Genomic DNA, 25324 nt, shown 5'->3' with positions numbered 1-25324 from the left:
ACATTTTTTGTAAATGCCTTTCAATAAAGGAAACCCATTAAAGAAACTTAGTGAAAGTTACTCTTGTGATCTCTAAGTAGAGACGGGGGCAGTGATTCTCAAACTTTCACATCCTCACAGAATCCTAGGAGATTTGTTGAAAACGCACACTCCTGGGCCCCACTGCTATCTGACCCAGTAATTCCTGGGGCCCAGAAACCTGTATTTTTGAAAGCTCAGCAAGCAATTCTGATGCAGGTGGTCCCAGGACCACACCTTGAAAAACACTGACCCAGTGAATGTTTATCCACATGGCAGAGATAATTTGCAGCCCTGGCTTGGGGAGAGCCTGGCTTCAGGATATTGGAATGTTAAGAGGTCAGGAACGAAGGGCTTGGGTTGAGACATGGGGGCCTGAGATGTCAAAGGTCACCTGCCCACGTCTTTTCTGAGTCTAACGCATAACTTAGGTTGTCTTGTTTTCATGAGTTCCAAACTCACCCATTAGGAAATAAAGAATGGCCTGTTCAAATTCTTTCTGTGAATCTTTCCCAGGTTCCTTTGGAGCAAAAGGCCTGTGTTCCCTCCCAGGAGTTGGCTGTGCTTTGTATAGCTGTGTGTTTTCTTCTTCCACTCAACTGTCAGTACTCAGCCAATACAAAGCAGTTTCCTTGTTCTGAATCACATTTTCAATGTAGACCATAACTAATCTGGACTTTGAAAATCAAAATGGGGAGCACAACATGTGACCTGAATGTGATTTTTTTTCCATAACTGGAGCTCTTAATATTTAGTTTTGCTTAATGGCCTAAGACATGGATCCACACGGATTACTCTTTCTGCCCCATTCAATTCACACACAGAGTAGAATTCACATAACCAGGCATTAATTTTTCTCATATAAATAATTAATTCTACATTTAAAAACATGTTAAGATGTTTTATTTCTTAATCAGCTAATTTGACTGGGAAACAAAGATGCCTTTTATTCACATTTTCTTTGAGTCGTGTTACTGTAGTAAAAGTTCCCCACAAGATTTGGCCTTTGCTCACAGGTTTTGCGGCTGCCAATTAGTTTCCAGAGTCGCTATTTTACAAAAATGCTTCTCACTTTTAAAAAATGTAATTGAATGTCTGTTCATCACAGAGTTTCTTGTGTTCAAGCCCAGGGTGTTAAACATTTTTCGGGTTGACTTGGGTCAGCTTTGAAAAATTTCAGACAGTGAAACTTGAGAAGGGACCGTATGCTATAGTGTGTTCCTCACATCCTGTTAAGTATTAAGTGGATATTTAAAATGGAGTTGTTATACCTCTTGACTGACTTAAAGTGAGCCATATAGTTTACAAGACTATTAATTAAATGAGAAGATTGCATGGGATGCACATGTATTTTCATAATCATTCACATTGGCCCGGAGTTGCCCTTTAATTTTCAGACTAATTAAAGTAACACATTCAACTGCAAAGGGTGGATGGCTGCGTTTCTGCATAGATGCTAACACTGATGAAAGTGAAATGGGGAATTTTCTTTTTTAAAGGAAAAGGAGTGGGAGAAGAAAGAATCCGCCTGAGTGGACCTGACTCCATTCCATTCATGGCTCCCTATTTGTTCCACTCCTGGATCAAGTTTTTAATTTAACAAGACTGCATTTTGGGGGGAGTTTTCAACCCCATCTGTTTGGGGCCAGAGTGTGCCCCACCTGGTGGTGCAATTGATTTCTGAATTAACTGGGCTTTATTTCAGTACAATAGAGCGATTGTTTAGTTGCTTTTAAGCACTAGGATTCTTGGAATCTGATGGGCAAAAAAAATAAATCAGACTGCAACGTGCGGTTCTCTGGGCTGCTAATTGCATCTGACCCATTATCCTCCACAGTCCTGGTTCAAACTTTGACACGGCTGACTTGGAGTTTGAAATGTAAATGGAAGGGCTGCTTTTGCAGGTCATCATACTGCAGAAAGTCCATTCCTGGAACACTTTCCAAGGCCTGGAAAGGAGAAGAAACAGATATTAGCAATTATAGCAGGATTGTGCAGCTGCTGGCATTTGGGACTGGCAGACACAGCCACAGGCCCCTCTCCCTCCAGCACCACCCAGTGTGAGGAGCAGAGATGGAGGGGGTCAGGCTGTCCCATGGAGCAGTGGCAGAGGTGTCAAAAGACCATGAGTTCATTGCATCCAGGGAAAGGGCGGCTGAGGGGAAGCTCCCCACTTCCTCCCACACCCCACCCTTAAAAAGTATGCTCTACTGGCATATAGTTAGCAACTCTTTCTCCTGCCTCTATAGCTTTATCCTTGCCACCCATAAAGCCTCCTTGAAAAAAGTCCAAGGTTTATAAAGATCCTCTCTTTCTTCACAAAGAAAAGTTCCTCCACTCCTAGGAGGTGCATCCAAAAGAAATAGCTTGTGCTACTCCCCAGCCTGGGCCTAATACAAGGATACAAGTGTTTGCCTTCAGCTCTGCTCCCTTGTAACCACGGCTCTCTCTCTGAGGGGGTCGGTCCTAAGTTTATTTAACAGTGACTCTTAAAATGTAGCCCAGATAGTGCTTTTAAGGGATGGAGCTGGGCCCTGAGAGGAAAGGAGAGGGCTGGAGAACGCTACTAGGGGAAAGGGCGATTCCAATTCAGGAGGGGTTCTGGGGGCTCAGAGGCAAACTGTAGCTGGGAAAGGGAATTGGATCCAATTCCTCAATCTGGAGAGAAAACAGGTCCTAGAAAGAGAGAGGAAGGAAGACGCCCAGGGAGCAGGGCTGCTGACAGCACAGAAGCCACCTGTGCAGGGACAGGCCTCCATTGCTGGAGTCTGTAGTCACACTGGGAGCTGCACCCAAGATGGTGGGCTAGACAGGGGCTTCGTTCAGGGTGACCAGGCAGTTCAAACCCCAGCTTTGCTACTCACCAGCTCTATGACCTTGGCCAAGTTACATTATCCTTCTGCCTCAGTTTACAAAATGCTCAAATGGAACAGTGATAAATAGTAACTACAAAATAGCACTGTTTTGGGAATTTGATGCTAAATTGGTACATAGTAAGTGGTACATCATAAGTGTTTGATGAACTCCAGGTAATAAGATCATTAGAACCAAGGTCTGGCCTCACCTCTTTGTTTGCTGAAGAAAGTTCAAGGTCTCCCAAAGAAGACCACAAGTCCACACATCCATCAGCAATATCAACATGGCACATGTGTAGGGAGGCTTGGCTCCTGACAGACTGAGCTCCTGGCTTTCCAGAGATTACCAGCCAGTGGAGGAGACAGAGGCAGCTACACCCATAAGAGAGCAAAGGCACTGGCATCCAGTGCTCCTTAAAGCCCCACGGACCTTCTTTTTTGCAGAGTATTCCATACTTCCCCTATGGGATTCCTGTCCCGCTTTGTGGCAAGGAGACAATGCCTTGATATGCTCCAGATAAGGCTGGGGTGGGTTCACTGACTTGGAGCATTCCATTCTCAAGATCGGGAGTCCAACCTAATCTTGCCATTTGCTTGTATGATGGTTAACCGAATGTGTCAACTTGATTGGCCTGAGGGATGCCCAGATGGCTGGTAAAACATTATTTCTGGGCTTATCTGTGTGTTTCTGGAAGAGCATAGCATTTAAATTGGTAGGCTGAGTAAAGAAGTTCTCCCAGGTTGAGGGTGGTGGCTCATACCTATAAATCCAGCATTTTGGGAGTCCAAGGGGGGAAGATCACTTGAGGCCAGAAGTTTAAGACCAGCCTGAGCAATATACCAAGGCCCCATTGCTACAAAAAGTAAAATAAATTTGCTTGGGTGTAGTGGCAGACATCGGTAGTCCCAGCTACTTGGGAAGCTGTGGTGGGAGGATTGCTTGAGCCCAGGGGTTCAGGGCTGCGGTGAGCTGTGATTGCACCACTGCACTCCAGCCTGGGCAACAGAGCCAGACCCTGTCTCAAAACAAAACAAAACAAAAAAATCCTCCCTCATTCCCTCACCACCTTACCAACACTGGTGGGCATATCATTCAATCTGTTGGGGGATCACATCGAACAAAAAGGCAGAATGGTGAATTCCCTTGTTCTGCTTGAGCTGTGACATCCACATTCTCCTGAGCTTCGACATTGGATCTCCTGGGGTTTAGGCCTTCAGATTTGAACCAGGACTTCCATCATTGGCTCCCCCGGTTTTCGCTTTGGGGTTTGGAATGGAACTGCACCACCAGCTTTCTTGTGCCTCCAGCTTGCAGACAGCAGATTGCGGGACTTCTCAGCCTCATAACAAATCTCATTCTATAGAGCTATATATATATATATATCCTATTGGTTCTGTTTCTCTGGAGAACCCTGACTAATACAGCTGGACTTGACCCTGGTTTCTTATCTAAGTGGGTAATAAGAAGATGATGCTGTTGTGAGAGTTTAAGTGGAGCTCCTGGGTATATTTTTAAGTGTGTATGGCACTGACTTTGGCAGTATTGGAACAGAGTCATCCCAGACATGCTACTTGGCTCAGAGATGAAGAAATGTACTGTATTTGGGGACAGGTCTATACTGCACCTGGATTCCTATATTTGCTAGTAAATAGCAGCACATGGAGTTATTAATTAGCACTTATGAGTTCATTAGCATTTATAAATAATGTCAACAGAAGCTGATGAACTAACCTAGGTTGTTTGGGAAGGGGACATGAAGGAGAAAACTTCTCCCTCCACTTGGATTTATATCAATGTTACTTCCCTAGAATTGACCGGCACCAAGGAGTCAGTAAAAATAAACACAAACACACAGGGCAAGACAGTAAATTCCCTGTATATGAGGGTGGCCTCTCCCGAGTTTCTGGTTCCCATTACTAATCTACCTCATATTGAATGGATTTGAGACTTGGTTTAAAGAAAACATAACAGTAGCAATATAACCAGCCAGGGGGCCATATGTGATTCTTTTTCATAAAATTTTCAAGTTGAAAGGAAACTTGGAGATCATTGCATCTTCCCCCCATGCTTCAGGTAAGGAAACCCAGGTCCTACAGTTAATAACAACTGGGTCTAGAAACTTCACATCTTTATCTCGGTTTCAATGACTCAAAAATGTATGAAACTGACACATCAAATTTGGGGCTAGAAAGTCCATTTGGATCCAATGTTATCACTTCCTTGAAACAGTCCTTCTCTCCACCAAGAAAGCTTGCTTCTTTTGGGAACCAAGCATCACTCACTTCCCTTTCAGTCAATCTTTCAGCCCAGCTCAACAAGAATCAATGGCAGTTGATGTCTATACTTCAGTCTCTTCTAGGCAGAACAACCAAATGAAACACTGTGGGAACCTCTGGGCTTCTAATGGAAACAGGATGAAAACTATACTGGGCTTAAAGAATTCAACTTACTAGCGACTGAAAGGAGCTTTAGAGACGGGAGAAGGAAGGGGAGGAGCAATTGATTGAAGGAGAGGACGGAGACATGGTTAGAAAACTAGAAACTCCTAGAGGACTATCAACCCTCAGTTCTTCCATCCATTTGGAAATATGACCACTTTATGCAGATCTAAAACATTTAAATTAAATTTAACAGTTGCTTTAATAGGTTTAAAAAAAAACTTTTAAAAGCTTTTCCCACATTCAATCTATACCAGGTGTTTTGCTCACAAAAAGCTACTCACAAAAGGCTGGCCCCACAATTTTGGTTGTAGCATTCACCTTTTGTTGTTGTCTTACACAGTCTTTGCTACATTAAGCTTTTATCAAATTTCTAAAGGGCACTCTGTATCATCAATTATGATTTTCAGTAGCAGAGCCTCACTCTGAGTCTCTGTGTGCAGCACGTAGGTTGACACCTTGGGCTATGCTGGAACAACAGCCGGCGTTATGTCTACGTGGACTAGATGGGAAATGAGGGAAGACCAAGTACTAACCCAGGATACAAATGGTTTCGTTTTTAGAGATTTTTATGGATCTCTAATTTAGAACAGTTGCCCAAGTAGGACATCCTGCTGACATTATAATTTTTCAAAAATATCACATTTCTGCAAACAAACATGGTTTCTATCCCAGTAGACTGGCTGTAGTTCTCAAATTCATTGTCGATTATTCTAACCCACCAATATGTGTTCTGTATGGTTATTAGCAAAGAAAACAACCAAGAAACCAAAGGTTTCTACCTCATATTTAAGTTCATCTACAGGGAATACTGGATTCACCCTGTGATTCAATGTTGACCTTTAACTTGGTCAGGAGCTTATTGCAGAAATAGCTACTAAGAAATAGCTACTGCCTCCAGACCAAGTCTCCTTGTCTCCTAATACATAATGGTCTTTCCTGACTGTTTTTCCTTCCATGCCCCTCAGGTCATCACTAGATAACATATTGTCTGATCATCAGAGTTCATTGCCTGCTTTAAGCTCCCTTGGGATGCTGAAATCTCAGGTTTTGTGGCTAGGATGATGTGACAATCTTGTGTGGAGTCTCTGTCTTCAGAACTATCATCAGTGAATGTTAACGACTTAGCAAAGTAGCTCATGCCAACATGAGGCCTTTCAGAGCACTATCAAAGTGCAGGAGCTTCTGGATGACGATGTCAAAAAACCAGTATTCTTTGGGAGCTCTGGGCCCATAATCAATCACCGACTTCCCTGCTGTGCCTTTGAGCACTGCCATTTTAAATAACTTGGGGGAAAAGGGGCAATTTTCAGCGAGATAAAAAAGCTGAAAAGGCATCAGCAACTCTGATGCTGAAGACCCTACCAATAGGTAGTGACCTTAAGGATGTCTTTTCAGCAGCCAGATTTGCTTGGTATCTGCCAGAACTGAGAGTTGCTGTTAGTGTAAACATGTCATCCCCACATGCTTCAGGTAGGGCTTTTGTAAGATGCCACAGACAATGACTCAAAGACACTCAAGCAGAGGCGACTGCAAGCAGGAGGCTGAAGAAAATAGACTGAAGGACACTAGAGAACCACACTCCCCACTGAACATCTGTCAATGGCTCCACATCATCCACACAGTGAAGTTTATGCTCATTAGCATGGGCTAGAAGAGCCTTCATTATCTGACCCTTCAGTATCTCTGACCTTGTCCTCTATGCTACAGAAACATTCATCCATGCCATTTTTCATCCTGTTCCTTTGCTCTGCCTAGAATATTCTCCTGCCATATCTTGAGCTCTTTTTTTATTCCGCAAGGCTAAGCTCAGGCATCAACTCCTCCTAGAAACTTGCCTTTACCATCCTTCTCCAACTACGTAAGGCATCACTCCTCTATGCTCAGCTCTACCACTGCGTTCACCATAATGTTTACAATAGTTAATTACCTTTTGCTCCACTTGACCGCAAGGCCCTTAAGGGCAAGGGCTATTTCTTATTTCTCTTTGTCATTTTCATATTCCCTGTACCAAGCACAAAGCCTGTCACACAGTAGATGCTTAATAAATGTTCACTGGATGAAAAATAGTCTTCAAACAATATGAAAAGGCTGTGGAAAAATGGTAAATACCATCCAACACATCTAATGTGGTATATCAGAAATGGGAGGACTACTTTTGAATCAAATCATTGTGTAGACTGGAAGGTAAGGAACTTGAGTCACTAAGAGTAGCAATATCTATCCCCACCAGCTCCAGCTGTGCGGACACATCCCCTACTGCTGTGGCTGGGGCAAACTACATCTGCTGGTCTCAATATTGCAATAGATATCATTCTCTCTCTCTTCTAATAAAAATTTTAGATTCTCTTCACCCTCAGCTGGCATCTCTTTTGTCTGTGTGCCTTAACTGGTGGAGTGACCCAGACCCTCATCCCTGAGGGGTCTGAGCCCCTCAGCCTCTTCTCAGGCCATGGTTGCAGCATTTGTCCATTTACCATCAAAACTGGGCAAGAGACCAACCAAAAAGAACATCCAAATGGCTCACCTGGGTGGTAAAAATAGGTCTTCCTGCTTCCATTGTGAAAGAGCAGCCCTCCTCTTCTTGATCAGGATCAAATAGTGCTGCTAAGACGGTGGTTCCTCAGCACATGGAATCTGAAGTACCCCACCAGTAACCATAGCTTAGAGTTCAATGGGACCCTGCTGTGTCCCCTGGTGGAAGCTTTCTCCCTTTCGAAGCCAAGACTGCTAAACCTGCAAAACCCAGAATTGTAAGAAAGGAAAGTACAAATTCCCCAAGTGGGTTACCAGGAGTGATGGTAAGCAGAGCCGCAGTGACTTTCACTCCTTGGTTCCTGAACTCATGTGTTCTGCCTATTGGCGAACAGCTCCAGGTAATGGTCACTGATTTAAAGTGTACACTGCATCCTGGAGAATAGTGCCTGATCCTCACAGATACCATCTTCAAGCTGGTCCCTCCACTGTGCCTTCAACAGGCCATTCACTCCAGCAGACCAGATTATTCTATGTGGTGCTATCTGAGATAGGGCCATTGGCTGTATTTCTTCTGGTGCACCCCCTTTGCCATAGAGTGAGTCCTGTGGTATGATAACAATGTGATGTGGGATCCCTATTGATAAATCAAATACTCTAAGCTCTCAGATGGTGGTGCAGGCTGAGGCTCTGCAGCAGGGAAAGGCAATCCCATTGTCAAATATCATTTTTTCAACTTAAAATGAATCGGCGCTCCTTCTAGCCATGTAGCTAACTTGCCACCAAGTGGCTTCTTTTTGACCTCAAAAGATAGTATCATGCTGATAATTGTTCTCTGCTGCTGACAATCTGACAGTGAGCAGCAGCAAGAGTTATATTAATTTGGTGAGTAGGAGCCATGCTGTGGACCCATATATCACCTCCAACTCTACCACTCTGGCTACTCCACTTATGCACCCATTGTGCCAGCACTGCTGTGACCCATGGCAGAGGCTGGCTTACGTCAACTGGCCTGGTCATTCTATCTTTGTGTTGAATGCTTTCTGGTGGGTGTTAGTTCACATGTGATACAAAGCTCTTCACACTTCATGCCCACTCCTGTATGTGTACCCCTTCCTCAAATCCCCTTGTCTTTTTCCTTCCAGGCTTCTGACCATTTGACTAAGCCATTTTCCAGTGCCCATGAGCTTAGACATATTCTCTTTCCACATAAAGTGGATGTGCAGGTACACCAATTAAAGCTATGCCCATTGGGATGATTTCTACTAATTAGTGACTTCAAGGTCACCCTGAGTAGGGCTAAAGTGCAGCGGCAGTTCATTTTCAGCTTGTACCCACGTACCAAGCCAACCTTCTCATGAACCAAGCTTAACCTTTCACATGTTCCATCAACTGGCCATAAGGGACCCCCATGTGGCCACAGGTGTGCACTGAGGCAGAGGTAATGTGATGGTGGTGGATGAAAACTTGGCAGTCTGAGCCACTGGATCATGCAACTTACTGCTAACCTCTGGCCCTGCTCATGTCCAGTCCCAAATGCACCCTTTTCATCTTATAAGAATTACTTCTGGTCACCCACCAACCTTATAACGTGTTGGGTCTGACAGTAAGAAGTTCACGATGGGCAGTTCTGGCTTCATCACCATTGGATGACTAACAGGTACAGTCCCAAAGCATACCAGGAGCTGCTTTTCAAAATGTGTGTAACCTCTGCTTTGAACCCTGTCACTGAACATAGTCATTTGGTGGGTTTTCTGGCATTATATACTATTTCCATCCTGCCATGCCCATTTCTCTGAGCTTTTTTGTCCTTTCTCCCACCAACTGTTACACTAATTCATTTCTACTTCCTTTTATGTGAGCTCTTACTTTCTCCAAGCTTCTGAGAGCCAGTACATTAGCAGGATCCCAGGATCTTTGCCAGATGCTAAATCCTGTAGCCCAAGAGAGTGATCCCATATTGATAAATTCTCCCTTTTATAACTTTACATTCCACCTACCTTGATCCAGTACTCTCAGAACCCAGTCCTCAAATAATGTTTGATATTCCACCAGTGCCTGTCAGCTATATCCTGCAGTTCCTGCAGTACCTTTCCTTTGCTAGTGGGCCCAGCACTTCCCCAGCCAGGCACTGCTGTGATTTAACCCTACTTATTAGTCTGGCTGCCAAGAAAGGGACCACGGGGGCAGATCTTAAAGTGGGAAGGACACATGTGTCTTCTAAGACAGAGGCCTCTGCATCTTCTTCAAGCAAGAGAGGAGTAATGCTAGCCTTTAGCAGACAGGAGTGGGCCACTTCTGTAGGCCTAGAGAGTTTAAGGGAATCTGGAGACTCAAGATATTTAAGTGCATCAAGTCAGATGTCACCATCTAATATCTCAAGGGCTTGTTCTTTCCCAATCAGAACCTGGCCTGGCATAGCGCACATGCCTAGGTTGAGCATTCAACCTTCCCAGGAATTCTCTCAATCTTATGATTAAGTCCTAGCCCTGATATCAACTTTTCTGCCTTCTACCTACAGAATATGAGGCTTACTTGGTATCTAATACTGAGGCCCTGTGGTTTACATACTAACTGCTTATGAACTGCCTTCTTATCCAAAGCATTAATTGCCTCCAGTAATGTCTAACCATTGTCATTGCTCTTATCTTTACTATTTCCCCGTATTTCTCCAGTGCCTGGTACATTCACCTACTAGTGCATCCTGTTTCACCAGCGTACCATTCCACATCATCCCTGTGACCCTGTGCCAGGATCTACTCTGCTCCACCCACTCCCACTCCCAGAGATGAGGTCCTCACTATCAGTAGCCGGCAGGTGATCTAGCTCCAGAATCCCATCTTAGCATTGCCTTTCTCGGACCACTCCTGGTACCAACTTTAGGTAGGGTTCCTTGAGAAGTAGACTTTGAATCAGGGATTTTTACAGGAAGTTTATCAGTGCCTGCCCTTGGAAATCACCATTCATAGAAGTGAAAGCACAGGGAAAGAAACAGGACTGGGTCAAGGGAGAAGTTGGGCTATGACACAGTCACAAAGAAGGCATCAGCTAACCTCACAGAGAGCTCGGAAGCTGATTTGCACTTATGAGTTTTCTGAAGTTGTGGTGAGGTGGAGAGACCTTTATAGCCCTACAATATAAGGTTTTGGACACAGGCTAACCAGGAAAGGGGTTGTTGCCTTGAGTGAAGAGGCTCACTTACATAAAAGGCAATGAGCAGAGAGGGTGACAGCTGAGGGCTGTCAGCCAATGGCACTCTCAGCAGCTGGAGGAGTAAGGCTTCAATCCTGAAGGGGGATCTGGGTGGTAGAAAATAGTGACTTCCATAGAACCCAGCTCTAGCTTACTAACTTTATGACCTTGGGCAAGTCAGTCATATTCTCTGGGCCTTAGTTTCTTGATCTGTAAAATGGAAATGACAAAAATGTCTACCTCATAGGGTTGTCATGGAGATTAAATGAAATCATAATGCAATGCACCTTAATACACAGCGTGGCACATAATAAGGAGCACTGTAGCTTCTAGATAGAAGAAGCTTGGGGCCTATATGAGAAGCTACTAAATTATGAGACGCAACAAAAGGGGTTGCTAAACTGTGGGCACTGGGAGCTTAGAAGAGGTAAAGATCAAGGAAGTAAATAAGAGCAATTTCAAAGAGGAGACAGTCAATTGATACATGGACTTTAGAAAGGTGTAACAGAAGAAGACAGCTTCCAGGTGAGATATTAACAAGAGCAAAGGCCCAACAAACATGGCATTTGCAGAGCAATGATGAAGTCGGCCTGGCCGCTGCAGTGTTTCTTGCCCAGAAGTAGACTAGGAGGTGGGTGGATTATGGAAAGTTTAGACATCCAAGCAGAAACAGCAGCTCTGGACTTCCCAACAGACCATAGTTTAGTTGGACTCGAAAGTGGCTTGAGGGGCATTCCGGAGAAATAGAATGTCTTGGCAGGAGAGGGAAAGGAAGGAAGATGGAGGGAGACAGTGAAGAGAGAGGAATGAGGAGCAGAGAGACATGTGGAGGAGAGAGAAGGCTAGAAACAAATTGGGGATTAAAAGCCAATCCAGAGAGTGCAAAAGAAAATCAGAAGTGAAGAAAGTGAAGAGAAAATGTAGAGTAAATAGAGTTTTAAGAAATAATGGTCTTCCAATTTCAGAAGTTCCAATTCAAAGAGTCAGACTGTTCAGCTATGTTGCTTCCTTGAGAAACAATACAAATACACTTATTAAGAAGCCAGTGCTTTGCTATATTATAAATAGTTCTGAATTAATGTCCCTTCCCAAAATGCCTACTTTTCCAACAGGTGCAATATTACACCATCTGCCCAGCAAAAGAATCTAAATGTCACTAACTTCAGAAGAAAATGTAATTGACTGCCTAGGACCCTAGTTTATTATTATATTTAATAACTTGTACTTATATAGCATGTAGGGGCATAAAAGGTGTTACAAATTTTAACCCTCTAATTCACACAATAACGCCTTAGAAAGAGAGAAACCGTGACACTCCCTTTCTAACAGATCCATTCATTGGACAAACATTTATTGGGTTCCTACATGCTAAGCATTGTAATGATGTAGAAATTTGGCTACATGGAGTTTGATTCAGGCTGTTGGGTGCCTGCCTTCTCCCCCAAGACACAATGAGAGCCTCCCAAGAGCAGGAACCATGACTTTTTCTCTCTGAAGTCTTAGAGCCCAAAACTGCACCTGGAAAGAAGCTTTATTCCATAAATATTTATAGATTTTTTAAATTAAATACCCAGCATTAGCTATAAGTCTCTGCTACCATTATTAAAAAATATAAACCCCCAAACTCTTGACTTCTGAGGCATTGCTGGCCACTGGACCTTATTTCCTGTGGAACCCCATAATCTGCTCTTTGAGATGGTAAAACATTCACTCATCCTCTGAACACTGTGAATTGTGTGCAAATTCCACAGCCCTTTGCATTTACTGGGGACAAGGTAGAGGCTGAGACGGGCCCCACACTAAGAGCTGCTCTTTTCTTAAAGACTTTTGGCTTCTATGGAGATTTTTATATTGGAAGGAAAAACAGAACTCTGGATCTAGAAATCACTCCAAGTCAATATCCTCTTGGTAGTCTGGGTTGGGTGTGGGAAAGTTCCACTTGGCAGCTCTGAGGTCCCAACTACTATCAAATGGCTAGCACAAAAGGGAAACAAATTGGACATTGAGCATCTCTCTGACTCAGGTCTTGGGGTCTCACTGTATTGGTGAGATCATGCTCTAGTGAGATGCTTCACAGGTATCTGGTAATTTAACCAACTTGTACAGGGTCCAAAACAAAGCCATCTTGTGCCATAGCAAAGTCCCGGTCAACTGGGGAAGGACATAGTTACAAGTGTGTGCCCAAATTGTTCACCTTCTACCCCACCCACATCCCAATGTGGATGCCATTAAAAATCTCAATTGCTAATATCTAGACGGTATCCTGCGCTCTCAGAACTAAGGCCAGGGTGTCATCTGTCTCTAATCATGAAAGCAGACTCTCTCCAAGCCTGAAGACTGAAGCGGCACCAAAAGTCTCAGGTGCTCCAGCCCAAGCCTGGTGCTATCACCCTTGGGACAGTCACAGCAGATGGTCCATTTTCACAAATGTCAAAAATTAGGCTCCAGACACTCACGAGGCCAGAGTACACCCTAGATTAGCTGCTGGCCACTTAAATCATACAGGTTAGACTTTCTCTTTACCTTTTGCTCCCTAACATTGCTCAGTGAATGACTGTATGAACTGCCGCTCTCCAAAGAGCTTCAAACGAACTCCACGTAAACAGTGCATCTGAAGAGGCCTGCAGAACTTGAAAGAAGAGGACTTGGCTTCCCTCATTCTTTGAAAAATATATCCTATATCCCTTGGCTGGATCATACAGAAAAAGAAATCTGAGTTTCTTTCTTCTGCTCTTCCGGGGAGGAGGGTGGCACAGTCTGTCTACGGCTGAGCCCACAGTTGTACATGAAAGTTAATATTTCCAGGGCCCTGAGTGGGATACCTTTCCCAGAATTCATGTTCTCCATGGGAAACTGAAATAGTGCGTGAGAGTTACCCTAAGTAGATTTAAATAATTAAATTCAAAAATTCTCAAACCACTTGCTGTTTCAAATTTATTTCTTTAATAACAGCTCAGACTCAGCAACAGACTGGATTAAGGTTTCATTTATTGGAAATTTAAGGTATATCCAGCTCTGGGTGTTGTTTTTAAGTATTTAAGGGGAAATTTGTGCTGGGTGAAAATGAAGAGACTGCAGCATTATAAATTCATTTCCTCTATTAGAAGCAGGGCTGCGCCTGCACGCTGCAGCTGTTCCAGGAGGCAGTCCCGACAGGCTGGAGGGCGAGCCGGGAGCAGACGACCCTTTGTTTCCCCAATAGGGGAGATTTGGCCAGTCCAACACCCTCGGCAAGAACTATTTCCTCAGCGGCGCCAGGCAGTTGGGCAGGATCATCTGGGGTGGTTTTCATGTGGCAAAGTAAAGCATCCTTTGGGATTCCAGGGCAACTTCTAAGGGACCCATTTGCATCTGTGACCTCAAACCATGCCTTGCACCAGGCCCCAAAGATGGGAGGCTGCCATGGCGCAAGCCTAGTTTGCTGACCTCTGAAATAACCCATCCTGATACATTCAGCAAAGCCTCAGAAAACAGGTGTTACATTGCAGGTAACAGCCCCACGGTACTTAACTATTCATGCTAACAATTTTACAAACAAGTGAGTTTCTTATACATTCATCGCCACCCCCAGGCATTCATATTCTTTTTAAGTACAGAAACCTTAATTAGATTTTGACCACAGACCCGGATTTGACTTACCCTGACAGGGTTTCCATTAGTGTAATCTGTGGGGGAATTCGCTGTTTTAACATCTGTGTGCCTGAGGCCTATCTCACATTTACTGCAAAACTCTGAAAAGCCTCCCTTGTATGGCTGTATGTTTCCTCATGCTCCCAATTTCACAGAAGTCATTTCAGCACCAAACGGTAATTAGCAAAGGGATGGGCCTCAGCTGACATGAATGCAATTTATTGTTTTCCACGAGGCCCTGAACCAAGCAAACAAAGAACACAGTCTAGCTGTCTGGTATTTTATTAACTTGTACTGTGCGGTGCACCTTACTGAAGGGAGATCTTCAAGAGAAATTCAGCAGTTTGTGTGTGGCAACACACAGACTTTGGAAGAATATTAATTTCAGTTCAATTAGGCAAGTTTTGTGGTACCTCAGCCTGTAATAGAGGACAGCCACTTTTATAATTATCTTCCATATTAACTTTATCATCACCAGACTTTTGCATAAATTCAACCTTTCATCTTTAAAATGCCAACACTTCTTCAATTTTGGCAACCGTACAGCACTGCTAATTATTTGCTCATTATGTGTGGTTAACTGATGAATCATTAATAAATGAATGAATGGCTAATATATTTTTATGGTAATTGGAGATATAACTGATTGCAGACTTCCTTAGCTTCTCAAAACGGCACTGAATGAGCAGTGGCTGCCTAATTGTTTACAGATGATATTTATGCCCCCACCCAGCGTTTCCCACAGTTGTGGTTTATCCCTGGCATATTCTCATCAGTCCAGGGTGGCGGCTTGAACCAGTCTGGGCAGAGGGGAGTGGGCGGCAGCATAACCGAGCTTCCTTTATTGTGTTTCTGTCACCTCGTTTGTTTCAGCTCAGCTGACACGTAACCACGTACGAGCCGCATGGCCACTTGCTAGCAATTCAAAGAGTGCTTGTGGACTCTATTCGCCCAGCCATTGGCAGGGCCACAGCTACGACACTGCTGTGGTTACCCCTAGTCACAAACATATAAAGACTCAGATGCTGACACACAAAGACTCGGGCCATCCAACTGCCACTTGTCTTGCCTGGCACACCCAAAGGAGCAGTGGCCAGTGGCCACCCAGCCTGGTGTCTCTGTGGTTGAAGAGTTAAAGGGGACCCTTTGCAAAGTTTGATTGGGAGCCTGGAGTCCAATTTGCACCACTGACTAAAGTCCAGAAAATAAAATCAACCAGAGATCCTTTAACTCCATTCACTGACTCACCATTCCACGGCTGGTTAACGTGTTTGGAGATTAACTGCTGAATTACAAAAATTATATTTATCATGCTGCAAATCAGTCAGCACCTATAGGTTAAAAACAAAGAGTAGGTATTTGTTGACAATTCTTGTGAAAATGAAAGATAGAATACTTGCCAAATAAGGCTTGTTTAGCTTCACACAAACAGACGGAAGATCAGGTTAAAAATGCAAAGGAGATTACCAATTCTTAATTATAATTATTTAACCAGGTGGGTAGTTTCTCCTAATGAACATTTCCATGAAAACAGAATAACTAATGACAGTCTTAAAGAAGCCTTTGTCTTTCCATGTACTAATGATCACATTTATAAATATGCAGCAAGGCCCCCGTGTACATTGCTAATGATAAGTAATTAAGCACCAGGCGTGGGAAGCCAGTGAAAAGGGTCGTGTTAATGCAAGAGAGGAAATTAAAAATGCAATAAAATAAGTTGCCTAGAAAAGATTAAATAAACTTCTGGCTTCTCCTTCTTCCAGAAGTAAAAGAACAGTTTCCCTATTCTCGTAGTGAAACCATGGCAGGCCATTCAACAGCAAGTGATCCACTTGCTTTCTACCTCCATCCCCATTTTATCCTGCAGGATTGCAGGCAGAGGGTGTGGCTCAAAGTAAATGGCATTTTGGGTCACCAAAGGAGAAGATGAGCCCCTTGGAAAAAGGAAACAGTTGGCCATCACAGATGGATACCTTCCACTGGCTAATTAAATAGGACTTTGGTTGCTGTTACTAAAGTACCACTTGTTTATAAAACCATGTTGACCAATCTGGGGTTTTTTCTCAGCTTCTGGAAGAAAAAGAGAGGACAAGATCAGTGCCTTTTCCAGTAGAGCAGAATAACCTTCTCATGTTGTTGGCTTCCCCAGCAGGCTGCAAACTCCTGGAGGGTGAGACCACGACTCCGTGTTATTAGACATTGTAGCGCTCACACCTAGCCCTGCACAGAGGCCGTGAATGCTTAATAAACACTGGTTGAATAAGTGAATGAATGAATGTTCAAAATAAACCATCCCTAAGCCAAGGAGCAGCCTGTCCAAGAGCCCTGTCACATGGCTCACCATCCAAGCAGCCCTGCCACCAAAACGCTGGCCCACTCAAAAGATGTAAGGCCTTTCTCTCATTCACTTACTGAGAAAGGCACTGATTCCTTCTTCAACATATCATCATCAAAAGGAACAGAAATTTGAAGCTTTAAGAAAAAAAAAAAAAAAAGGTCTTTGCAAAAAAATCATATAGTTGGTTGTCAGACTCCTGTTTAGGAATTGACTAGGAATCCCAGCATCTCCTTTGAGCATTAAAGACACACAAAATGAATAAGGGCCTTCTTGGCAAAAGAAAAGGGACTTATATTTGGATCTCCAAAGCTCTTAAATAAGAGCAATTTTGATTCTTTTTTTTTTTTAAGTATCTTAGTGAAGCTCTCAAACGACTGAAGATTTTTTTCTTTCAAACGTTTCAAACTCGTTGATCTAAGTCTCTCCAGACCTCCACATTCCCTAACTCTTCTATGTGGTTAATCCCTGAGTGGGGGGAATCTAATTTTCTGCGGCTGCAGTCTCGGGTTAACAAGAAGGCAACCTTGATCTGAAGAAAATAGCAACCCACGAAAATCTAAACCTCGGTTGGCGATTTGGGGTAGCTTTTCTTGTTTAAATTTTCTCCCCTTTTTTCTTAAACAAGTTTAAGAAACAAGTCATAAGGCAGAAAATCTAGGGTTTGGCTGTCTCTGCCCTGTTTTAAGGCTCCTTCTGAATTCAAATGAATCATTTCGTTTTACATAAAATCTTCAACGAGGCCACACTTCTTTTGTTATCAGAGTGTTGTCATCGGCAAGCCTGCTCGACTCTCATAAAGGCAATTTAGTACCTGACATTCGAGCAACGTGTGCGCGGGCCTGGATTTGCCTTACAAATAAGGGCTGCCAAGGAAACCTCCGGGGAGGCCGGCGGCCCTGCTCGGGGACACCTAAGGTGCATCTTTCGTCAACTTCTCCGACAGGCCTTTGCTTCTCAGGGCGTGCCGTTCTGTACACAGCCGCCTTCCCCTCCCGAGAAAGTTCAGGACGCCGGCAGGGCCACTCTGCAAGCTTATCCTGACCCCCAGTGGTCGACCCTGTCATCGGGCCCGCACCGGGTCCCTCTCTCGCTGCCGGGCAGAGGCGAGCACCGCCCTGAGGTTCCCTGGATCCCAGGCACCCAAGCACCATTCGCTTTAATTGACAATTAAAACCAACTTCGGTTCTCACAAGAATCAACCGAGTGAAATTTCACAACTGCAAGTTTCACAATTCAATTCCCTTGAAGCAAAACCAACAGTTTCCCTGAGGTTTCACTCCACACCTCTCCATTTGTTGTTTAACTTCCCCCTCAAGTTTCTCTTCCCACACACAATTTTATTTTCAAGTCAGTCATGGAAACAGTTTAATTATGTTTCTGGGGGTCCCCGCATCCTCCCTGCCCCAGTGCTGAGTCAGCGCTTCCGCGAGCCCCAGGATGAGGACTCCAGCGAGCCCATGTTTATTAACAGAGCAGCGTGGCGCTCCCAGCGACCAGGGGGGCCCCCCCGAGGTGGCTATTTATGGCTTCTGCCCACCGGCCTGCCTGTTCAAGCTGCTTGATATTGTCAGCCACCGGAATCAAACAACCTGAAATAAGGCCTCTGCGGCCACAAATAGAATGCAGTCAGCAAACAACGTCCAACCCCGGCGGTACAGTCGCCGGATTTAGCAAGTAAAAATCCAAGATGCCCAGTTAAGATTGAATTCAGATAAACCACAAATACGTTTTTAGTATAAGTATGTCCCAAATATTGCGAGGGATATGTTTGTACTAAAACATGTTTGTGGTCTATCTGAAATTCTCATTTAACTCGGGGCCTTCTATTTTATCTGGCAATCCTACCCAGTAGAGAAAGGAGAGATTCTGTTTTATGGTTTTACAGCTCAGCTTCTGAGCAGATCGCTGGATAGTTCAGGGGGCCTGGGCCTCTCCTAAGAGCTAGGTGAGAATTATTTTTAAACGGTAGGAAAACAGTCCGAATGTGGATTCTCGGAGCCTCTCTGGAGGCTCAGACCTCCCTAGACATTGCTCCTCTTCTCAGTCCTACCCTCTTCTCTCCCTCCCTGTCTCTCCACCATGGAGGCAGGACCCTGTCCTGAAGGGTCCCGTTCCCACGGTCAACCTTCCCAATCTGCCTCTGGTGTCCTAGCTCGCAGATGTTGAAGCAAAAGTCAAAACCAAGGTAACTCTTTTTAGGGGTTAATAGATTAAACTGCAGCTGGGTCTTCAAGGTATAGGAGTAGCCATATTCTGAACTGCTATTTGTATCTACTGAAATGTAAACATTAAAAAAAATTAAAAAAACAAGTTTGAATTACTATCTTCCTTTAAAAAAAAAAAAAAAGGCTACGGCCTTGGGAATACTGTACATATCTGTTACTGACAATTCTGAAAACCACCTCTGCAGGCTTGTCAGTTAAACCAAATGTTAAATGGAAAATATTTGGCGGGATTTAAAATTAGACCCGCACACATTACTTACAGATGTTTCCATGCAAAACACTTGAAACTGAACCACACCAAGTCATAAACCCCACAATGGTGTATTTTTTATACCCCAAGTTAATTTTTATTATATAAGTAGCCATATGAAGAAGGTATTGCATACAGCTTAAATTAAATACGGAGGAATGAAATCAGCAGTATCCCTTTACAGCATATGGCCCAGCAAATCAAATTACAAAGCTTTCCACATCTCATTAACTGCAATGAGTACAGTGAGTTTTCTAATAAGTCACATCTTTTTCATGTGAGTGGTGAGCAGTGACTTATTGTAAGAATTCACAGGATGACCCTTGTGCTGAAATTAAGAACTAATCTAAAATGGGCAGGGTCATCTGGTCAAGACTGATCATAACATTTCCTCATTATTGTTTTAGTTGGCATTGAAGCATATGTTTTCCTGGTGCCCCAGCTGAAAAATGCCTTTGATAATTTCACTGACAGCAAATAACCCACACACTGCCATTTAATGAGTTTGGGCAGGATTAGCTGACAATAAAGAATATAGTATAAATGTTTTTATTAGAACAGATTTATTTTTTAGCTGGGAAAAAAAAAAAAGAAGTCACATGGAAATGCTGAGCTGATTTCTACCCTTGTGATAGTGATCGCCCTGTTAGTGATGCAGGTGAAGAGGCAGAAGCTGCACAAAGCCCAGGGCTGGCCAAGACAGTGCCTTCAGGCTACAAATGGTGAAAGGCAAGTTCCAGCTGGAACCTATACTCAGATGTCTGGTTCCTCCTTTGCACAACAAGAAAAAAAATACTTCTACAATTGCTCATCATGTGGCCTTTGGTTGAGATGAATTACCAATTTACAACCTCTTGTGTTTGGAGAGAAGCAAACTGTGCTCTTTTGAGGCAAGAATCAGGAACCTAAAATCATTTAAGCCTTCTTGTTTATAAGGCCAGAGTGAGGCCAAAAATCCATTTTCCTCTGTGCTCTAAGCCCTTTCAATGATGAGTTTCCCACCATCTGCACTAATAAATATGGACTGGTGTGTGTATAACCATACACTGAGGAGAAGGGAAGAGTGAAAGGATTTTAAATGATTGCAAATTGCTCTCCTGCTGAGATAACAGCAGTTTGCATGTGAGCCTCAGTTGTCACACATTAAGAATGGGCATTTGGCTTCTTTTCACACAGCTGCGAGAGAGAAGGGGTAAGTTTCAGAACAACTAGAGAGAAAAGTGGTCTGTTGTTCTTAGGGAGACAGGCTTTCTAGTGGCATCTCGCCCAGAAGCTCTTGCTTCGCAGCTCCAACCATGAGGACTGGAGACAGGATAAGCAGACCAGTCCCCAGGGCTGGGAGCAAGGGGCATCACTGAAGCCCTGAAACAGGATCATAAGCCTCAAGGCTCAGCAGAGATCAAAGGGATCAAGAATGGAAACAAGGCCAGAGGACTGAGGTAGCCTGGTGTGTAACAAAGTGATCCTTGAGTTAAGGTCAGTTTCTTGGGAAGACTTGGAGGCTTAAGACTCGTCCTTAGGCACAAGTGGTCACAGGGAAAACTGTCTTGGGAAGATGCAAACAGCAGTCTAAGAAGGTGGTGTAGGTTAGCAGAGGCAGACAGTGAGTGTGCCATAGGAAGAGTAAGGCCACCGAGGCAAAAGCCAGTCATCCAGGGACCCTGGAGCCTGACTAGACTCAGAAGTCTCCTCCCAGCCAGAGAGAAGTGACTCCCTGTTCCTAGCAAAATGTAATGGGCAACGGTGAAAGCTTCAAAGAGACTGTCCGGTGAAATAGGGAAGTGTCTCAACAGCAGAACAGCAGCCACAGTGGAAGTGGAGTGCCCACACCATCAGAAAGTGCACTTTAGGAAATGCTGAGGAGCGTGAGAAGACCCCTTGGTCAGAACACTTCCAAATACATCCTCCAACAGAAGGACCTCCAACCTGCCCCAAGGTGGGGCTGTGGAACCCAGTCACCTACCTCTCCTCTCAAGTGATCACCATGGGAGGGGAAAGGACCCTGGGAAGCAAGGGGGAGGAGGAAGCAGCAAGTCAAGGGAGGAGAAGGAAAGTGGGAACTGAAATGGAGCAAAGCATCAGCCTTGAGCCAAGGCAAGGCAGTGGGATGAGCCAGGAAGACACGCTGGAAAAGTCACCTGAGGAGGTGAGACTCTTAATACCTGTGGCTGAGCCCACGGGAGGAGAAGGCACTGTTACGGGTGCCAAGCCTTTAGGACACCCAGGGGAAAATGTGGGGAAGCGGGGAAGGTAGGGGAAGGGAGGGTCTGCCATTAAATACATGACCAATCCCTGGTGAGAAGGAATTGCTAGCTACCACCCAAGGCAACTGTTCAGGATTGTGAACTCGTACAGGGTTCACTCTTAGTGTTGTCTTAGGCCCTCACAACAAAACCTATATTAAAGCCTCTATCACCTAATTTCACCCTTCAGTTGTAATTGAAGCTTCCAAGCCTAACACGGGCCCTGGTTACTTAAACTGGAACCAAACAAGGAAAATCCCCGAGTATTGCTAGGTAACAATAACAAGTAATATTTGCACCACTTTACAGTTTACAAAGTGTTGTCAACATTTTTCTCATTTGCTCTTCATTACCAGGCTGTGAAGAAGGCAACTTACCCGTAGCTAGGAAGTAAAAATGGCCAGATCGCAGACCGAAGTCTTCAGATTCCAAGCCCAGTGTAACTTTTATTACAGCAAATATCTCTTATATACTGGTCAAATAACACTCTAAAATGGTCTGGCAGTCTGAGGAAATATCCCTGTTGTACTCCTGGGGGAATGTATTCAGGAATTAAACCAAAGTTCTCCAGAAGAGACCATCCTTCCCTTATACCTTAGAATATCTCCAGATCTAAAGCGTGTGTGGAGGCATTCTGCCTCCATTCCTCCCTGACTGGTGCAGATGGAACAACGTTGCCAAGATGACATTCTTCAGAAACATGCTTTCTAGGACCCTCTTGGTAGCTGCACATTGACTATACTTGGAATAAGAGCCATAGTTTTTTTTTTTTTTTTTTTTTTTTTTTTTTTTTTTTTTTTTGGCAAAGGAAGAAAATGAGGAAAGAAATCACATACAGACTTGAGTGACATCAACATGGCTTTCGAAGCAGCATCAGCCAGGGGAGCATCTAGCCCAAAGGAACTGGAGCCACCAAGTGCTATGTACCTTCCCCTTCCCCTCAAACCTTCTCTCCCTCTCTCTCCTTTTTCTTCCTCTTTTTCCTCTCTCCATTACTAGATGATGCCCATGATATAGTCACTGTCTAAGAGGAAATAGGAAACTCTTTTATTTCTGCATTCTTCCTCCTCCACTCCCCCACCCCCCACCCCTGCCAACTCTAGCAGGTGAATGGGGCCAAACTAAAGAGTGGTCTTGTTGAAGATATAAAGGCTTCAGGTGAATGTGAAAGGCTGGTTGTGCAAGTAGATTATACAAATTCTGGGCTGGACCCAGTGGCTCATGCTTATAATTCTAGCACTTGGGGAGGCAGTGGCAGGAAGATCGCTTGAGGCCAGGAGTTTGAGACCAGCCTGGGCAACAGAGCAAGACCTATCTCTACAAAAAAAAAAAAATTTTTTTTTAATTAGCCAGGTGTGGTGGCATGTGCCCGTAGTCTCAGCTATTAGGGAGGCTGAGGTAGAAGGATTGCTTGAGACCAGGAGTTCAGTGTTGCACTGAGCTACGATTGGGTCACCACACTCTAGCCTGGGTGACAAAGCAAGATCTTGTCTCTAAGAAGAAGAGGAAGAAAAAAAGGAAGAGGAAGAAGGAGGAGAAGGAGAAGAAGAAGGAGAAGGAGGAGGAGGAGGAAGAAGAAGAATTATCCTGCTCCCATGTGGGAGGCTTTGAAGGCCTCATTCTCTACCACCTGAACTTGTAATTAAACACTTCCCTTCCATTTACCCAAAGTAACCGAAACCAGCAGAGAAACCTCTTGTCAATTAATTGCGCAAGTGTCCCTTGGGTATGTTGATGAACAAGACAAAGGTTTAAACCTAGGGAAACATTCTTTCTGTCCTTATCTCCTCTGCTTTCCCAAACCTCCCCAATACTACAACTGGCCCTACAGCATTTCTTGCAGCCCTCCTTCATTCCAGCCAAGTCTAGCTTTGTGCGGCCCCACAATTCTCCTTCATGTTACTTCCAAGCTCCCACCCAAGATACCCCCAAATGCTGGGAGCATCTCCTTCTTGTTTCCTGTGCTGCTTTCCTCTCTTCCTTGAAAGTTCCTCTCACTGACTCTAGGAAGGCTTCCTCTAGTACTGAATTCCCAAATATGCAGCTTGTTAAAGCCTCTAACATGTACATTGAGTATCGGAAAATTCAACAATCATTTACAAGTTAAGATTCCTATGTCTCGGGGCTGAAAGGGACTTTTGAATCAGAATTGGTCCATTTTCAAATATTCCTCTAGCTTATGACAACTTTCTAAGCTTCAGTTTTTTCATCTGTAAAATGAGGATAGAGGGTCTTCATTCTAAGGTTCTAGAAGTCCAAGGCTTGGTCAAGGTTACACAGCTAGAGGTGTGACAATGCAGGCTAGAAGTGGAGCCTGCTCCCTTCTGAAGGCCACACTCTCCATTCTATCAAGCTCTGTGTGCACATACAAGCACAAGCCAATTCATCTGCCTGAACTCCTCTGTTAAATACGTACCAAAACTAACAATGGAACTACCACGTGATCCAGCAATCTCACTTCTGGGTATATCCAAAGGAATTAAAATCAGTATGTTGGAGAGATGTCTGCACTGTCATGTTAATTGCAGTACTATTCACAATAGCCAAAAGACGGAATTAACCTAAGTGTCCATCAGTGAATGAATGGATTTTTTTAAATGTGGTATATATACACAATGGAATACTATTCAGCCTTAAAAAAGAATGAAATTCTTTTTTTTTTTTTTTTTTTTTGAGACAGAGTATCGCTCTGTCGCCCAGGCTGGAGTGCAGTGGCGCAATCTCGGCTCGCTGCAAGCTCCACCTCCCGGGTTCACGCCATTCTCCTGCCTCAGCCTCTCCGAGTAGCTGGGACTACAGGCGCCCACCACCACGCCCGGCTAATTTTTTTTTTTTTTTTTTTTGTATTTTTAGTAGAGACGGGGTTTCACCATGGTCTCGACGTCCTGACCTCGTGATCCGCCCGCCTCAGCCTCCCAAAGTGCTGGGATTACAAGCGTGAGCCACTGCGCCCAGCCCAAAAAAGAATGAAATTCTGTCATTTGTGACAAAGTGGGTAAATCTAGAGAATATTAAATTAAGAAGTAAAATAAACCAGGCACAAAGAGGCAAATACTGCATGATTTCATTTACATGTGGAATCTGAACTCCTAAAAGTAGAGCGTAGACTGGTGGTTACCAGAGGCTGGGGAGGAGGGAGTGGGTAATGGAGAGATGTTGGCCAAAGAGTACAAAGTTTTAGTCAGACAAGAGAAGCAAGTTCTGGTGTTCCATTGCACAGCAAGGTGGCTATAGTTAATAAGAATGTATTGTATATTTCTAAATTTCCAGAAGTTTGAATTTTAAATGTTCTTACCACAAAGAAATGATAAGTATGTGAGATGATGAATATATTTGCATAATTTTATCATTTTATAATTTTATATATATATATATTTAAAATATATCAATTTGAGACTAAGGAGCAATTCATTATTTTTATACCCTTAAATACTTAATACAGTATTGCCTACTGAATTATGTCTCAAATGTAAACACCTTATGTTATCCAACTCTATATCCATCTACCACCAACCACCACCCACTCCCTTGATCTTTGCACATCAAAGATGCCTACTAATAAATGCTTTTGAATGAACAAAGGCACTAACTGAATGAAGGACCTCCCATTTTTCATTATCTCCATGAGTACTGCTCACCAATTGATTGAAACTGGACCC

General features: G+C 43.9%; 1 long non-coding RNA gene across 2 annotated transcripts; it reads right to left on the bottom strand.

Annotated features, from left to right (window-relative positions):
* Window positions 1-898: 898 nt before the first annotated feature.
* On the bottom strand, window positions 899-11168 carry LOC134733722 (uncharacterized). 2 transcript variants are annotated; one of them, XR_010117346.1, is made up of 4 exons: window positions 10990-11168; window positions 9371-9515; window positions 7840-8048; window positions 899-1967 (listed from the first exon to the last, which is right to left on the bottom strand). It is a non-coding gene; the product is annotated as an uncharacterized lncRNA (long non-coding RNA). The 2 variants fall into 2 exon arrangements; XR_010117345.1 differs by lacking the exon at window positions 9371-9515.
* Window positions 11169-25324: the final 14156 nt, after the last annotated feature.

This window comes from Symphalangus syndactylus, chromosome 12 (genome assembly GCF_028878055.3).
Source record: "Symphalangus syndactylus isolate Jambi chromosome 12, NHGRI_mSymSyn1-v2.1_pri, whole genome shotgun sequence".
NCBI lineage: Eukaryota > Metazoa > Chordata > Mammalia > Primates > Hylobatidae > Symphalangus > Symphalangus syndactylus.
The sequence above is the reverse complement of the archived record's forward strand: the minus strand, read 5'-3'. Positions and strand labels throughout refer to the sequence as shown.